Source organism: Manis pentadactyla, chromosome 3 (assembly GCF_030020395.1).
Source record: "Manis pentadactyla isolate mManPen7 chromosome 3, mManPen7.hap1, whole genome shotgun sequence".
In the NCBI taxonomy this organism is placed as follows: Eukaryota; Metazoa; Chordata; class Mammalia; order Pholidota; family Manidae; genus Manis; species Manis pentadactyla.
In genome coordinates this window covers 161949516-161968632 of record NC_080021.1, presented here as the reverse complement: position 1 = coordinate 161968632, position 19117 = coordinate 161949516, and the positions used below count along the sequence as shown (strand labels likewise).

General features: G+C 38.0%; 1 long non-coding RNA gene across 2 annotated transcripts in view; it reads right to left on the bottom strand.

The window, feature by feature from the left end:
* Positions 1-16494: 16494 nt before the first annotated feature.
* LOC118908867 (uncharacterized) overlaps positions 16495-19117 on the bottom strand; it is a 269898-nt gene continuing 267275 nt past the window's right edge. For both annotated transcript variants that reach the window (XR_008996521.1, XR_005023404.2), the window contains one exon: positions 16495-16715. This is a non-coding gene — a long non-coding RNA (uncharacterized LOC118908867). The remainder of the gene's footprint in view (positions 16716-19117) is intronic.

Here is a 19117-nt window from a genome sequence, read left to right as displayed (position 1 = left end):
TAAATAAATTGCCTTACCAAAAATTATGGATTTTTAAAATCTAGATTCAACTTGTTCTTGTTCTTGAATAAGAATATTCTGAAGGTATGTTTTCATAAGAAAACAAATTTTTAGAAAAGCATCAGTGTCAAAGCAATGGCAGATTTGGTCATTTCAATTAAATTACCAGTTAATTACATGAAAAAAATGTTTAAAACTGGAAAATGATGCAGTCAAGGTAGCTATTTAATACTGTAAAATCAGATCAGCAATCATTACATTTTTTTCTACTTTACAAATAATGGTATTGACACAGTGTAGAGAAACATGCTATGGATTTACAGAAACCTATAATAATGTTTCTTAGTACATCATATCATATTTATTAAATTCTATGTATTTTTACACCAAGGCTGAACTGCTAATCTTAATTTTACTACCATCTCTTCTACCTCCTGTGCTAGAAAATTAATTGGATAATTTATTTGGTATTAATTTGCTGCTTCATTCATCCAATACAAGTTCAAGCACTTGCTAGATGACAGGTACTGCATGACTATTGTAATGAAAATTTAATGGCATTTCTGCATAAGAGAAAACCTAGCACTGTGGAACTTTGATTCAGAGAAAATTTGGTATTGCTCTCTAGCTTTAGGCGAAAGTTATTAGGGAATCCAAGAAAGAATAATTAAACAAAGATATCACTGGTGACACTGGCTACAGTAATTAGGAAAGATTTCTGGCTGAGGGAAAGCAGAATTTCATCAAGAGATCAGGATCTGAAAAACTGGAAACAACCCAAGTGTTCTTCAATGGATGAAAAGCTAAACACAATGTGGTACATCAATGGAATGGAATAGTACTTGGCAATAAAAAGGGATGAGCTGCTTATTTCTGCACCAACATGGGTGAATCTCAGTGCATTAGCTAAATGAAAAAAGCCAGACTCAAAAGGCTACAATGCCTAATGATTCTAGAAAGTGAAGGCTATAAAGAAAGGAAATGGAACAGGGGCTGGTAAAGGTGGAGGGGTAACTACAAAGGTGTATGAGGGAATTTGGGGAGGTCTTTAAACTATCCTATATCTTAAGTAAGTGTGGTGCCAGTTAAATGATTGTGTACATGTGCCAAAACTCATAGAACGATACACCAAAAAAGATTACTTTTATTTTCTATAAATTCTATCTAAAAAAATGATATTAGATTCTGAAGTTTGATTTGTTAGGTTCAAATTAAATTCCACCTTAGCAATTTGTTATTTGTACACTTTGGATAAATCACTTTGCTTATTCATAATATTTTTAGAGTACTTTTTTAAGTATCATAATAATATAGACTTCATTGAATTGTCGTGAGGAGTAAGTGAAGTAATCTGTGTGCATTGTGTAGTACAGTGCCTGGCATGGATTTGCTTTCAGCAAAGAGAAAATCACAAGCTCATGCAAATGACAACAGCATATTTACCACAGCTACCTCTTTTGTTATGCTAGTGGGCCCTGCACTATTTCCTCACACTCATAGGAACTCATAGTTCTTCTAGGACCACAGTTCATGTCCTAAACTTCCATATTTGCCCACCAGCACCAGTGTGGCTACTGTGAGCATACCAGCATCCACCCCATCCTTCTACTTTTGCCATTCATTTGTGCTTAGAATAGCTGGTTCCATGACACGTTTTCTCTTAATGGCAGCCACACACTGTGCTTGTCAAGGCTGGAAAAAAAGAGATGACAGCATCAATTCAATCATCTCTCACTGCTGATTTATTTATGATGAGTGACTTCTTCTATTTTTTTCCTTATCCAAAATATCAAAGAATGTCATTTACAAACAAAAATAAGGAATGCTTGCAATAATATATGCAACTCCTTCCTTGCAATTCATTTCAAAGCCCTACATTATTAAGTCCTGAAAACTCCTCTAAGAAGCATGATTTGGTACTACAAAAAGTTTAGTTAGTTTGGAGGTCAAGAAAAAAATGGAAATTACTTTTTTCTAATATCAAGGCTAATGGTGAGGAACCATGGCATGGATCCTCTAAAACAATGGATAGTGCCCAAATTCTTTACATGGTACAGTGCTTCATTTCGGAAAGCATTATCATTTCTTTTTCCAACAGATTACTTTTCTAATTATATTTTGCTTATGTCATTGCCATTACTCTGAAGTCTCAGAGAACTCAACAAGGACAGGTGGGGGTGAGAGGTAAAAAAGGTGACCTAGAGTTATACCAGAAACCCAAATATAGTTTTACCTCTTTAAGCTGATGCCCAACTACAAAAGAAAATTATTGATATCATAATTGTTCATCTTCAGTTTAATGTAAATTATCCTGGAGAGATAACATATTCAATCTTACTCGTCATTTGAATCTTAGTGAGAACAAGTTTCTAAGATGATCTGTTGATAGGGTGAGGGTGGGGAAGAGGAGAAAGTGATGTTTTGGGGCAACCGTAGGGAATGGGAGAGATACACTGTAATGACGAAGAAAGAAGACACTGGGGTTACTAAAACCCAACTTTCCTTAGCAACCCTTTCAACCCTTAGATCATAAGGTGGCTTGTTTATGAATGTGCTTGGAAACAGACTGTGCATTGAAAAGTTTTTTATTTTTTATTTTTATATATAACTAAATAGTACTCTTTCTGGTCCTGCCTGAAAAAGCAAAGGACTGGTGTCCAATAGTCACATAGTCACATTTAATGTAATATAGCCTTATTTGAGGCTTTTTTGGAGAGTACACACACACACACACACACACATACCACTGGCACAGATCCTTTTGCCTCTTGTATAAATAAAGCAAAGTTAAATTTCACTCATTATCTGTATCCTGGGCATAGCCTAGCAGTTGAACTGATTGTTAGTAGGTAATAAAAGGGGAATACACATCGATAACAATGTGTTTTTTTTACCACTTACTTCATTTTTATTTTAATCATGTGCTAAGAGTTCTTTTATTCTTGGAAAAAGATTGTTTTCTGCAAAAACATATTTTTTAAATATTTTGTTGAGTAAGTGCAAATGATTTGGAGGACGTCTACTTGTAAAAACAGTACAGTATACTTTCTGTGGTAATCTCCAAGGACGGCCAACAATAATTTTTCCTCCCTCATACATGCATTCCATCCTACCCATCAAAAAAGAGTATATTTCCTCTCCTCTTGAGTCTAGATGGGAACTCTGACTTACTAAGACCAAGAGTGTGTGGTGAGAGTGCTATCTGGGATTATGAGGCCAGATCTTAGGAAGACTGACAGTCTCTGCTTCCTCCCAAGAGAGACCAGCTGCCATGTAAAAAGTCCAGACCACATAAGAGACCAGCGTTCTGGGAGTAATGGTCACATGGAGAGGCTGCATGGACCATACAAGGTGAGCAAATCCTAGTGAGCTACCCTAGCTAACCCCACATCAAGCAAAAGAACAACCCAGCTGAACATATTCAATTCATAGAATCAATAATAAATTGTTGTGGTTTTAAGCCATTAAGTTTTGGAGTGGTTTGTTATGCAGCAATATACAACAGAAACTTTTTCCATCCCTGTCCATGCCACATGTGGCACCTCCAATGAGGAATAAAAAGAAAAAAGTCAAATAAAAATATATGCCAATAATTAATTATGGGTACATGCACATTCATAAATAATGCTCTTATTGTCAATATCCCAATAACCAAAATTTTTCTATAAAGTATTATTTTCTAAAAAATAATAATTAATTTTTCAATTTAAATCAAGCCATCATACTTTTTTTCTAATTAAGTAGTCAGTCTCCATATCCATTAGGTTTAGAAGATCCTTTTTCTATTCAGTACCTCATTCTTCTAATATAAGCTGAAGGCAGTAGTAAAACCAGAAATGCATGTAATTGAAAAGTATATCCATCTACTCATTGATGTTATTTTCTCTGATCCACATTTTAAAAAATTTATGAGCTTGTTTGGAAAATGTGAAAGAAAAAAACAATCAATGGAGTAACCATGATTTATAAAGGTGAAACCATCATGGCATGAATATTTCATCAGAGAAATGTGGAAGCCATCAGATTTTATCTGAGTGTATTCCTCAACCTGATGTGATTAATTCATAAATAGACCAGCACCCATTATTAATGGAGATGCTCACTGGGTACATAGGAGCAGCACAAGGGCTACAAAACACACACCAGTTTCAGGAGACTTTTGGGAGTTTTGGAAATAGTCTGGGTCAAAGGTGATTAAAAGCCATCAATAAGGAGAGGACAAGAAGGAGAGAGCAAGATTTTCTGCATGCTTTGCAGAGAAAAATTGAAGCAAGTCAAATCCCATTGTCTGCAGGAGAGCTGCGCCAAACCCTCCCTCTTTTTCCTGGGACTGGATCAGATGTCTCTCTCAGAAGCTATTTCAGTGGGGAACCTAGTCACCTCTATTTGCCATGACTATAGCTCAGTGTTCCCAAATATCCAGTTGTCTCTAAGCTCCTTCACTCAGTTCTGAGAGATCTGGAGACATTAATGTATGAAATGGAGAAATCAAAAGACATAAAATTCAAATGCAGAGAGGAAACAACCGGCCACATCCAAGAGGCCTACAGTCAAGCACTTAGTGATACAACCAGTGGCATACAAAATACCATGGATCCCCAGCAGAGCAGGAAGCAGCACAAAGAACAAGGTAAATTAGAAGTAGATCAAAAGAGAAGCATATTCAATAAAGACCTCAGACAGAGTGCTGCCAGGGCCAGATCAGTGCAGTTTTCAAAGGGCAAAATCCTGAGGGGCTGGATGTCCCAAGCTGTTCACAGCCCTCGGTAGAGTTTTTAAAGGTGGCCCAGAGTGACGTGACTTCGTTCTCAAGCTGTTGATTTCATTAAAGACATCTGAAACTTCCCAAGAGTCACTGGGGAGGACATGGAAAGGGTCAGAAGTTAATTAAGCAACAGAGGCACTTCTGACACTAACATTTCCTTGCAGAGGAAATTAAGCATGGATTTGAAGGGAATCTTTTCATGGTCTGGAAAAACAAAGTCCCTACAAGCTGGTTGTGCCTCCATTAGTGAAGTCCTCAACCTGGAGCTGAAAGTGTCCTGTTTGTACTAACATTAGAACAGCACAAAGCTTCGAGGTGGATGAGGACACAGATTTAATTATGGTGGAAGGGACAGAGGCCTTACTGGGAAGGTGTGTGAGCAGGCAGGTAGCCCGTACATGGTACGGACCAGCATTCTGGATTCTGACTGTCCTCGTTGGTGCGGAGAACTGGTGGTTTTCCTTACCTAAGAGACTGACCCCAGAAGAAGCACTCATATTTAAGAGTCAGGTGTGAATAGAAGTGACATTTAAAAACCATTTAACATACAAAAATGGTCCTTAGTCTTTGCCTCACTTACTGTAAATCAGATTACATACATTACATATATGCATATGCAAATAAATATATGTATTTGTTTATAAACTTTATATGGGGAAAATGGAATCTGTTTTAGCCTCTTTTCTATCCCTGATATCCAGCAAGCAGGCACTCAATGAATGGAATTAATTATTAATTACATTCTTAGAAGTCTAGAAATATAGGCCACATTCATATTTTTATTTAACTATTTAGGATTCCTTCCTTGATTACACTAATACATTCTTGTGTACAACAAATACATTTTTGTATGTGACTTGATTTAGAGCCAGTTGGTACAGGGGGAAAAAGTGCAAGCAAAACAGAAAACAATGAGCTGGACAGGGATTCAGATTCTTATTTCAGGAGCATCACTAAGTTGCTGGGGCCTTAAGAATTTCACTCCTCAGGCTTTTAGTCTCCTCAGCATAAAAGGGAGAAAGGGCAGTGGAGGACATGTGATGATGTTCAAAGTGCTTTCCAGAGACAATATTCTATGATTCCATAGAGAAGGTATATTTTTAGAGCATGATATGGGACTTCTTAACTTCATGAGATGAAAGAATCATAACATGTAAGAGATAAGGAGTAATTTCAATTCAGAGAACAGAACAGGAAGAAAATATTTTAAAGGATCTGGTTCAACATCATACCTTCAGGAAGATACACTTATCTGATGATAGAGGATTAAAATACACAGGATTAATGGTGGTTCCATCATTCTTAAGAATTCCAGTCATGCCTATTTATCTATCTAGATGCTGATCTGGGATTGCTGAACTGATTTATTAGAATTTAAACCCTCCAGTGGTGTTATCCCTCTCTCCCCCTCTCTGTGTCTCTGAGTGTATGAGTGTCTGTGTGTCTGCTTGTCTGTCACCCTCTCTGTCTCCCTCTTTCATGCCCCCACACACTCCAAACCAGAAAAATAATTCCCAGGGGTAACCTCCAATCTAGGAAGTAAAAGCAGCTCAAAACCTCCGTGATGCTCTCTGAACCTGGCTGGAAGCTAACAAGACTTTAGAAATGGCACCTTTCTTTCTCTCACCATCCATTCATTCCACAGAACACTATTCTGATTTTACTCTAATGGTAAAGAAATTTGAAAATAAAAAAATGCCATCTTTATATCTGTTAAGAATCTCATATTTGATAAACATATGCAATTCTATAATCTTCCACACAGTAATCTGTTTATTGGAAGATAACTTCTACCAAATGAAGCTAAAATGAACTAAATAAAAACAAAGCCTAATTCCTTTGGCTCCTTTTATTTCCCTTACCTTCACACTTCTTTCTCTTAATTGGCTGCTAAAATGGCTCAAATTGTAAACATGGATGAAAAGTGCAAAATGTCCTCTAAAGAGAGATTTTTGGCAAATCAGAATATGTCATTTTAGACTTATGGTGTGTTATAACATTTGACTCACCTATCAAAAAGGAAAGTTCCATGCTACATTGTTTTTTTCTTCCCCCTTCATTAGTAAAATCCATTTTAAGGTCTCCAGGAGGTAAATTATTTTTAGAATTAGTTTTTATTTTATTAGTCAGGTTGCTGAGTGTCAAAATTGCACTGAAGCCAGTGGCACTTCCCTGAACTTATTAATATTGATATGATCATTCTGTGTTCTGTACTGAGTGACACTGCTAACCTTCTGGGATGGCAAGGATTCTTTTTAAAGGGGCCACACCATTTAAAAAATAGATCCTCAGATAATTTCTTCTGGTGTTTGTGAAAAGGGAAGCAGAATGCCTGCATCAGTTTTCTATCATTCATTTAATTCAACCAGTGTTTCCTGAACATCAGCTTTGGGCTAACACTATGCTTAATGCTGAAGTAGTAAAGGAGCTCCAATATGTGACCCTCCCTTTCAAGGGTTCCAGTATATTCAGTAAAGATCTCTCACCTATTATGTGCCCAGTGCTGTGTTGGGAGTGGCAGAAGATTTTAAATGATTATGGCATTGTCTCTATAGCTAAGGGACTTATTAATTAGTAGAGGGGAGAAAGAATTATCCCATTTTAAAGAGTCTCAAAGGATCAGTGAAGTGAGAAATTATGTCTATGGGGAGGAAGTCTTCAAGGACAGATGACATTTGACTAAGGCTTGGAAAGACAGGTGGGTTCTGAGAGATGGAGATTCAAACTTGGAGGGGGTTCAAACATGGAGAAAAGGACTAAGGAGATGTTCAGAAGGAATAGCATGAGAAAAGAGAAGCAAATATCTCTAGAATTGTAGTTAGAGAACAGCAAGTAGCTCTGTTTAAATAGAAAATATGTTTGGGGAGATGGTGATGGCAGAAATTAGGTTGTGACCACATTGCTGAAGCTGAGATGCCAGCTGGCATAGTCTGATTGAGATGAGCAGTGTGGGTATCCAGCAAGAGATTCCTCGCAAGGGAATCAAATCCATTGCTTAGAACAACAGTTTTTGAGACAAGATTAATAATTTCATGGACAGGCATCATATTTGGGATAGTATTTTGCTAAATAATTCTTAGTATATTATTTAATTATTTATATTTGTAACTGGAACCCAGTTTTTCATTTCTGGTATAACCTATGAATCAAAATAATGCCCAGTGATTATGGAAGGAGACAGTCAACATTCTATTTACCATAGAAGAGGATATTTTACAATTTATGTTAAATGTACAATCAGGAATTCCTTGAAGTATAACTTCTTTTAGTGTGATCTCTAGTTATTGTTGACAACACATAGTATATCCACAACAGAGATTTCAGGAAGAAGGCTCTGAAAGCTTCTTTCATAGCATAGAAGAAGAAAGTCTGAAGTCACCCCATCTTGAGTTGCTTTGGAATCAGTCTGGACCCAAGAAAGGACTTGGAAAACCTAGTTTTTAATCACAGCTTTGTCAGTAACTATGTTAAATGTAAAATGCATGCAAAGGATTATAGACTTTTGTTTTGTTTTATTTTTTTCGAAAACTCTTCCTTAAAAATATAATGAAGCATTTCAGAACATTCACAGGAATATTCAGAACAAACATAAGGGTCTGTAAAACTGAACCTAATATAACTAATATTAGAAACAGAAATCCCTTACCTTGTAAAGATTAAAACTGAAAAATGAAGAAATGTTGACAAGTGACTCAGATCTTATTCTCTACTAAAGACTAACTAATAAGTTAGCAACAGCATTGGTGGAATAGATACAATTCAGCCAATAACACTAACCTAATTGTTCTCCCAGTCTAATTGGAAAGACAGGCATGTAAAGAAATAATGTGAGTTGATGAGTGTTTATTGAAGATAAGTACAAGGTATTATGGGAAGATAGATGAAGGATCAACTAACGTTCTGCATGTTTGATTGACAGGATACTCCCTACATCTTCAGAATGCTACTCCCTCCTGAATTCTTCATACAGAAGAATTAATATGACAATTTTAACAGTGTTTTCACTCTGCTGTAGAAGCCAGCATCTAAGTCAACATTCTTCCGCCTTATTTGCTTGAGTGGTATCACTCTAAATGACAGCAAAAGGAAAGCCTTCTAGCTTCCTTGAAGTGAGAGATCTCCCTTCTGCACTCAGCACCCTCCAACTCTTCGTCCATGTTTTACATGATCATCACCAGAAACAAGGCCTTAATTAAGCCCTCAGGTGAGTGTGTCACAATGGCAACATCACATAAAGGGACCTTGAAGTACCCTGTCCTTGAATGAACCATATATGCTAAGGCAAACAGATGGAAGCAATTACAAAAATTGAGGGACAGTATCCAGGCCAAAGCTAAGCGAACAGATAAGTATGTGGGATCCCAGAGTAAGGCTGCAGCACAGCCAGGGACATAGTCTTCAGGGAATTCTATGCATCACCCGAACTCCCAAGGTGGGAAAGGGGACGCAAGGAGGCAAGTGGCTGGGCTAGTCCATCTCCTATTTCCCCATTCTTCTCACCTCTCCCTCCAGTATCCTCCTATTGTTTTCCTTTTAATAGTTCCCCAAACCAATCCAATCTTCTCTGAGATGAGACAATATTTATATGTAAATAAAAATTAGCATAGGTAATTATAAATGACATATAATCTAATTAATTTTCTCTATATGTTCTCAATTATACAATTTATATTCTTAAAGTGAACTGAGGAATAAGTTTATCACTGTAGTATGTGCAGAATTTGGCTTTTTGTGACTTTATATTAGTTTCCACTCTCTCTGATAAAAGTTGTGAAGGCCCAACTCAGAGAGGGATTGGACCCTGCAGGACTGACTGATTATCGTTGAGAGGAAACAACACTGAACAATAATGCGTGGTTATAAAAGGAAATGATGTGATAGAGAATTCCCTTTTCTCTTGCAAACATGTAATTTTTTTTAGATTTTCCTAATTGAGAAAATGTTGTGTTTGTCTCTGATTTGTTAGAAGGGAGCAAATATTAATACCACAACAGATGCCAAATAGCATAGATTGAAAAGCTCTGACATGAGTTGATATAATGTAGATCTTATTTTTATGATGTAATTGTGAATTATGTACTTTATGCATTGGTAATTAGAGAGTTGAACAGATGGAGAAGGTTTAGCTTAAAGTGATGTGTCCATTAAAATAACCTGCACTGCCAGGAGTCTATTGATGTTCCCGAGTATAGCAAATTTGTTTTATTAAAATGTGATTGGAAGGACTTATTGTCATTGTACTGGAGTCATCCATCTAATGATGGGAGAGAAAAGCCTCTGTAGATGTCAAATCCACTTATTATCCTGTTTTGTTTTGCAGAGGTACTTAACTGGACATTTTGGCTGCAGTGGAAATTCTGATGTTTGGCACCTCTTTGTTTACCCATTATCATAAAGAAAATCAAACTAGCCATGAAACAAAAATAAAAATTTTAACTATTATTTTAAGTGCATACCCGTTAGTTTATTGTTGAAAGGACAGATGGCAACCAATTTTGTTAATGTGAATACCGTATTTTTCTGTTTTCACTACACACGTTTGCTTCTAAGACCCACATATTTTCCCCAACACCTTCAGATGGCATCTAGGGCTGCTTTTCTGCTCAGCTTTAATTTGCTTTCACAGGAGGGAAAAATGAAGCAGTCCAGATTCCTCATGTGCTCCATCTTGAAATTATACCACATCTAAAGCACCACAATTGAGGGTATAAAGGTGATGCTGCACTGCCTTTCATACATTGGTGGGGGGTGTAAACAGCTGTGCTCTTCTAGGAGGGAATTTGACAGTATGTATTAGAAGGACTAAACAATTCATCACCAGAATTTCCAATCCTGAGAATCTATCCTACGGCAGTAACCACAAAATATAGACAAATACACACAGACCCAAGTACAGCCAAAAAATAAAAGTAAAAAAAGCAAAAAGCTTTATATCTAAAAATTATTGTTGCATGCAATATATAGTAGCTGATAATAGGAATTAGACTAGACATACTATAGAGGAAATGGTTAAGAAAATTATGGCACAGCCACATAATGAAATGCTGGATAGAAATTTAAAATATATGTGTGAAAAATTTGTTATAACATAGCAAAACGGTTATATTTTAATGTGAACAGAAAAATAAGATATTTAAAATACTAATAAATATAGTTAATATCACTATGTTTGTTATATTCTAGGTACTCTTTAAGCACTTTCTAAAATACTGTAAAATACTCATGTCACCAACTAAGGTAAGTAGTAAAGAGCTGTAGGGCTGGGAGGGGCTGGGATTTGAACCCAAGTACTCTGATTTTAGAGTACTTGTTTTTAGTTTTTATGCTATACTGCATCTTTGGTAAGATAGCAACTATGTAAAAATAATACTAAACATGCACACACACATACACACCAGCAGTGAAGAAAAGCATTTTGCAGTTTTTTCCATCAAGAGACAGAGTCCATTTCCCCACCCTGGAATCTGAGTGGCCTTGTGACTTGCTTTGAAAATAAAATGCAGTGGGAAAAATTCTGTATGGCTTTCAAGGTGAGGCCTTCGCAGACCTGGCAGCTTCCATTTTTACATCCTTGAAGTGCTGCCCTGAGATGGCAGGGAAGGGAGCTGGTTACCCTACTGGAGAATGAGAGGTCCTATGCAGAAGAATCAAGGTGCTCTAGTCCACAGCCGGCATCAATTGCTGACAGGGGAATGGGCCATCGTGTCTCTCTGTCCCAGCCAACTTGCAGCAGTCAGATGAGTGAGTGCAGGGATAATGTACATAGAAAACACCAAACCAAGGCTGGTGAATCATGAAGAATAATAATTCATTTTTGTTTTAATCACTAAGTTTTGAGGTAGTCTCTTAGATAGCAATAGATAGCTAATATGGCCAAAATACTATCAGATGTCTCTAAAGGCATTAAGGAAATATGTGTCATGTTTTTCTTTTTTGTTTGAAGTGAATGAATTTTCATTATAGAAATTGCTTAATTTCTGTAGACTTTGAACCTGACATTTGACTCTCCTTTGGAACAGACTCAGCAATTTTCTCAGGTTTGCAGACTAAGGTGGAGTCTTTCTAAAAGCACCAACCCTCTTGAGACATGATTAGTAGTATATCACTCATTCTATGGTCACTGAAAATAAATCTTCCCAGATTGGGTGCAGAATGAGCAGCTGTTGGGCATTAAGTGCTGAGTTGAGGAATCTGGGGAACTAAAATAATGCTATGACTATTTCCCCCGTAAGTAGTAAGAACTCTTAGGATAAACACTAAACTGAGAACCATTTCATATTGGACCATGTCTCTAATATCCCTGTTCCTTTACTCTCATATTTGAAAAAAGCTGCAGTTCCCTTAATGTTCTGGCAATTCTGCCTCCTTTCTTGAGTCATAGAAAATCTGAAATTATAATTGGGGTGGGGCAAGGCAACCGTCAACGATCCAATTAGGCAGTCAGTATTTTATTGGAGAATTGCAATGAGGATTAAAATGTCAAACTGAAAGTCAATTTCCAGCCAAGTGACATTTGTTACTGTTGATCACTTCCTTCTCTCGGAAAACTCTCCATTTCCTTAGCTTTCATAAACATTCCTCATGACTCTCTTCCTGCCTCTCTGGCCATTCTTTCTAATCATCTATCAAATACTCTTTAAATGCTCATCCCAGAATTTTGGCCTCTGCTCTCTCATCCTCCATGTTCTGAGTGATAAAATCCATTTCTGTGGTCTAATTACTGGTGACTCCCCAACTTACCTCTTCAGCTCCTGAGTTCCAGAAGTAATATCCAATCTCCACAAAGTATCTTCATCAGAACGTTTACTGGGTACCACAATGTTATCATGATCAAATGATATTTATTTATTTTCTCCCAGATCCTCTTCTCCATTATTTGTATGAGCTTCTTTCCAGACTTTTACTGGCACATCTAATTAAGGTTTGTCCATTTTTACTCCTCAGTATTTCTGAGAACAGCATCAACTCCATTCCCCATAGCAGGGCACAAGTGACATTCATGGTCTGGCCCTTGCATCCCCCTCCAGCTCTTCGCTCATGCCCTGAGCTGCAGTTACAGCCAGTGAATCTCAGGCAGAGTATGCCTGCATATCTTCCCACCCTGATATGTATACCACCCGCTAAGCAGAATGCTTTTTCTTTCTGCCTTCCTCCTGCCTTCCTCTTCATCTTACCAGACTCAGTTCAGAGGGACTTGTTTGAAGCGGCTTCTTTGACCTCCTTACCCTGCAGCTGTGTGGATTAGGTGCTCACCCTCCGGGAGTGCATTCTGCTTACCTCAGACACTGTATGATATCATACTTCTTGTAACTGACTCTTCTCATCTCCCTAGTCTGGTTTCCTGAGGGCAGGGACTGTGCATTTAATCCAAGAAACTCTATTACCTAATGTAATACTTGGCTCCTAGTAGGTACATGATGCATCACTTGTGGAGTGAGTGCATGTGATATAGCCAATCCACAGAAAAGGGAGCCCTTTGGAAGGTAGCAGGGAGAGGTACTGGCTCAGTGTGAGTGTACAAGGCACAACTGAAAAATCATAAAGAGTTATAGTATAAGAATGAGCAGAAGACAAGTATGAGACTGGCAATGTCTCACACCAGGTAAGTGATGAGTGTGTGTCCAATTTAGGATGTTTTGCCAAACAAGCCCATGGCTATGATTTTGCTGCTCACATTCCCATGTGAAACAAAGAGATCCTACCTTAGCCTCCTTTAGCCCTGTCACAGGGTTAAATGCCTCCCTCCCTGCAACTAGCTGGTCCTGTCATCACCATGGTAATATATCATGCCACATCCTCATAGCTTCACACTAACAGAACCATCTCCCTCCTCGGCTCTGGCACTCGTCACTTGAATCTGAGAAAACCTGCTGGTCTCCACTCTCCCATAGATCCTAGGAAATCCCCAGGTTTACACTCTGAGCATTCTAGTAAGGATTACTGTCCAGCCTTCATTGACTTGAATGAACCAAAAATACCTGCATGTAAAACTGTTTCTTCAAGGCGTCTAGACCCATCATCTATGGCATTTGCCTTTTTGTACTTCAGAAACCTTTCCTCTTCTGCCACAATTATGGCAGAGCCATTCAAACTGCTGCATTTTTTTTCCCTCCACCATGTACCATACCATAGCCACATATCCTAGCCAAAATGAGAGAACACATATGTTTATATGCTCATCCATCTCCAGGACATAGTTCTGTTCATTCTGCAAAGCCATTTACATTGATTAAAATGTCAGGCCTTCAGTCTACACTGCATGGGCAGCTAATATTTGCAAAGCACTAAAATAGGTAGTAGAGGATATAAACACAAGTAAGTAAGACACATGATCCAGATGGAGCTTGGAATCTCCTTAAGACAAAAAAGATATGAAATATACAGTAAATAACACAGAAAGGATATGGTAAATTGCTTGGGAGTTTTTGGGTCAGGTCTTTACCCATAACTTTAAATTTTATTCTCATAATCATTCAATGAGGTAAAATATTACTAGACTTCAATTATAGGTCAGGGAATCAGGAATCAGAGATGAGATGTCACCTACCCAGCACCACACAGATAGCATGAATCACAGCTGGAACTCAGACCTATGCTGTGAGGTAATCACTAGTGCATTTTTTTCTCCTGAGCCAGAGGAGTTTGGTAAAAGATACATTTGCCATGTATTGGAGTGCTCAGGAAAATCTTCACAGAAGAGGTGAAATAGAATCCAGGCCTTAGAAAGGACTGCGAGGATTTAGAGAAATGGAATGGAAATAGCAGGACATTTAGGACAGCAAGTATTTTTAATAGCCTTTTGTAAAATAAAACCTGGAGATGAAGCTGAGGATTCCTTGGCAATCCAGTGAGCCCCAAGAACTCCCTCTTCCAAAATAATGACATTTTTCAACCTGTAGCCCAGCTAACCTTCCTGTGCACGCTTCCCTCCTCAGGAATGCTGGGATCACCTGGCTGCTCCAGAGGCTAGAAACTGAAGAGAGATTTGCAGTTTTGCTGTGATAACTCCCATTTGCTCTCTGAGCCTGTCAATTTGATATCCCCCACTAACCCTGAACAGGACTGAAAATAAATGTGTCAGATAGCCATTGCTGCAATTTATGCAATGTAAAAATGAAATTCACTTGAAATAACACGAGCTGAAGAAACCAGTCATTAAATAAATACAGATTCTTTTTTCCTGATCAACAAGCATATCATTGAAGTGTAAGAGCTCTTTGCTAAGGAATCTAATGCTGACTGATAGGGGAAAACCTAAATATTTAGTTTTTGAGGCTTTTATCCATCACTAAGGAGGTCTCAAAGAGTCACAGTTGTGTTTGAACTACAGCTTCGTTTGTTTGGTGAAATGAATTCGGTGACAATGTCTTTCTGAGTACGCCTTGGCAGTGAATCTGAATCTCCTCCCCAAACAGGTTGTAGCCAAACAAAGTCTATTAAAAGTAATCTGATCTTTTCAGTGGAAGTAGAGAAAGTGACTAGGGAATCAAAAACTTAGAGACCTATGTTGATCTAGCCCTTTGTCTCATAAGCAAGTTCTCTTAATGTGTCTTTTTTGAAACATTTGCCCCAATTTCCAACCTTCACTTCAGTCTATAATTTCAATTAGTTTTTAGACCAACAAATGTAAGTAACCTTTATATCCTGTTCAGGAAAATAAGAAATGAAAAACCTGAATCATAAGCATTTTATTTGACTTCAGCCTAACCCAGGTAGGTCACTCTTGAATTCTGCCTCCATCAGTAACCTCTACTTCTGCAGCCTATGGCTTCTTGTCTTTTTCCATAAATATGGCCACCAGGAGGCAAAAATAAGGATATATTCTCTCAAGTATCTGTACTCACTGAAATCATGACACAGAGCTCTTCCCAGACACCACAAGCACCACCCTGTTTTGCTCTCAGCTAAGTTTTTGAGGTCAAATACCAGCACACCTGCTTTTCCAAACCACCCTCATAAGCAGCAACCTGAAACATAACCATAAAACACAGACCTGACTTAAATGAGATAATTTATGTTGAACACTTCGCACCATGCCTAGTGCATAGACTCTGCTCATGATATTAGATGCTTCCTAGAACTTACTGGAGAAATAACACATCTGAACCTAACAGTGAATGCAAGATTGCATTCATACCTACACTTGTCCATCTAAAAACTGACTGGTTACCTAAGGACTAAAAGTCTTATAAAATGCTGAGACTCTCTACAGGGGTTCACTTTCAGAGGTACAGACTTGGCAATCAGAACTGGACCACCAGAGTTCCTTAAAGGGCCAAAGTACATCAAACTCAATTTATAAGCTATCCGGTCTTAAAAGAAAGTCAAAATCCAGGGGCGAATCTCCATTTGAGTCCACAACGTATTTAAAATCTATGTTGGCAATTCACTGTAATTGGTGCACTGTCTTTTCCCAAGATTGAAGGGATAACAGGGCTCATTTTGGTCTATCATAGCCTCTCTTTCATTGGCACTCCCCAGGACAGGGTGCTAAACAAGGTAAAAATTGAAAACAGATCTCAGGGTGATGAGCACAAAAGATGCAAGCAAAGCTTCAGTTATATTCAAATCTCTGTCATGCACAGACCTTAAATTTTGTGTCCCTTTTCAACTCCTGGATTTCATTCAGTGTGTGTGTGTGTGTGTGTGTGTGTGGTGTGTGTAGATGTGTGTGAGAGAGATGTTTTGGTAGTTAATTTGAGAATTCTGCCGGATCTTCTGCCTGAGGCATTTGTGCAGTGTGAATGGAGATGAATATCTTAGTTGTGCAATACAGCTGTTTGGAAGGGGATGAAAAGTGGTGGGCATGGGAGAGACGTCCTGCAGATTTGCTGCTTATCTTTCTCTCTTAACTGGCAAGCACTCAGTCTGGTTTTGCTCCAGTGGAATACTTGCTCTATGGCTTTGGCCAAGTCACAGGGCCTCTTGAATCTGTCTTCCGTCTTCTCATCTGTAAAATGGGATAATTAACCCCATTTTAGGATAGTAGCAGGAATTAAGTGACAGAACATATGTGAAAATGTTTGGCGGCTTCTGGCTATACATCAAGTGTTCAATAAATATTAGATTCTTCCTCCCTGAAGCTCACCAGCAAAGTGAGTGTGAGTGGTCCATTCTACTGAAGGACACTAAAAGGCATATATCAAATTCAACTTCTTCCATGAGAATGTCAGCATGCTGTTAAAATGTGCTGAATCTGTGCAAGAAAAATGAATTGAAATGGTTCATGCAAATCCTTTTGAGATAAAAAGAAAATCAAAACTGCAGGCAAAATATACAAAGAAGATGATTTCCTTTAGATCTAAAGCCTGATTTTCTTTCAATATGGATTTCTTTTAGGCCCTGGGCACACAGGCACATGCTTATGTTTTGGCTGCTTGGGAGCATATTTGGCTTCTCTGGTGACTTGGCATTCTTTTCCCAGATTTCTCCTTCATTCTCATCTCACAGAAGCTCTGCCACCCTTCTTTCACCTGATAGGTGCTTGATACATACTCCTTAGCTGTGATCTGTAGTTAGGAGGCTGCCTTTGCCTTCTCTCTCTACCCATGGGTAGGATATGTTCTTTTTATGATACATGAACTTGAGATCACAAGACTTTTAATCTGGTTATTTTATTCTTTACTGGGTAGTGGGTGAAAGGATTGGAAGTGAGGTTTGGGAGAAGAAGGAAGGGAAATATTTCTAATTCTATGAAAGACCTGATTTAGAATATTTCCCTCTGGTCCTATCTGGAGCCTGCTGCTATAATTACAGATTGCTTTGATAAAGCCTTTCTTTAAAATGCACTGAAGTGAATTCAGAATCCCATTTTTTTAAAAGTGAAGTAAGTATAGAGCAGTTATATACTTTGCTGATTTACTTGTTAGAAGGACTGAGCAAGATTTAAATAAACTAATTTAGAGATAGTTAAAACCAAGGCTAAATAATAGGGATATGGTACTGTACTGTACCTCACAAATTATTGATGCTTAGCCAGATCACTTGCAAGTCTAGCTAAAAATCCACTGGATTCCCCATTCTTGCAATTATCTCTTTGCTAATATTTTTCTATCAATGCTACCAATAATAAAATTTAATACACTTATTAGATGATTGTGTGCCAGGCTCTATAGATTATTTAGTCCTTCTACTAACACTTTGATATAGATACTACTTATCATTCCTGTTTTATAGATGAGACTATTTAGGCATTGGGAGATAAAACATTTTCCCAAGATCATGCAGATATTAAATTTTAGAGCCAGGACTGAAGTCCAAACAATATAGGTCCAGGTTATCTGCCTTTAAATATCAGCTCCCCACTGTGCCTAGATATGTTCAGACAAGAGAATAACTGTCTAGTCTTTCCTGTTATAAAATGTCAATGCAAGTAATACAGATACTGGATTTACATGTTATTTTTTTAGCAGACTGATTGTAAAAATGACTCCATTTTGTACCCATCACTGTATTTATATCCCTTGTGAAAGACTACTCCTATACAGACTCTTTCCCTCCACCTCTTGAATCTGAGCCATCATTTAAGCCCAGATTGAGTCTGGGCCTTGACTTGCTTTGATCCATAAAATGGGCAGGAGTCATAGCAGGCGAGTTTCCTGTCCAGGCTTCAAGAGACAGTGAGCCTCTCACTTCGGTTTTCTCTCCAAGCCTGCCACCACCCTGAGATGCAGCCTGAGACAGCCTCCTGGAAGATGAAAAACCATCCCTGAAGTCCCAGCCTCCAGCTGACCTGTTCTGGATTCCCAAAACAAGCAAGCCCAGAGGAGATCTCCTGAGCCCAGACCAAATCACAGCACAGCCTGGCTGACTTCTAGAACCATCAAAAATAATGAGAGGTTATTGTTTTAAGCCCGAGTTTGAGAGGGTTTGCTATGCAGAAATAGCTAATCAACATAGTGCTGATCTGATCAGGATCGCTTGTCAGTGAGTTTATGCCCTCAATTGCAGAGTCACAGCATGTTCAAACTGGTCTTAACTTCCTTATGAAAAACAAAAACAGAAACTAGCATACACAGAAAAACAGGATTCCAGAAACAAAAAAAACAAGTAAGAAAAAACAAGGCCAGGAAAGCTTAGTAACACTCATTCTTATCTCCCTAGTTCCTGTTCAATTTCTGTTAGTTAGAATTTACTAAAGCCTATTTTAAAGCTGCTAGTTAGAAACCATCTACATTTCTATGCATAGAAAAATCATGCTAAATGGATTCACCAGAAGTGACAGTTTAACACATTTATTAATGCTGAGCATGTATATACATACAACCTTTGTTCTATTTTTGGTGAGTGTCCAGACACTTGACACTTGTTTTTTATTCTTCTGTAGGGACCTTATGAATGGATTTGAAATAT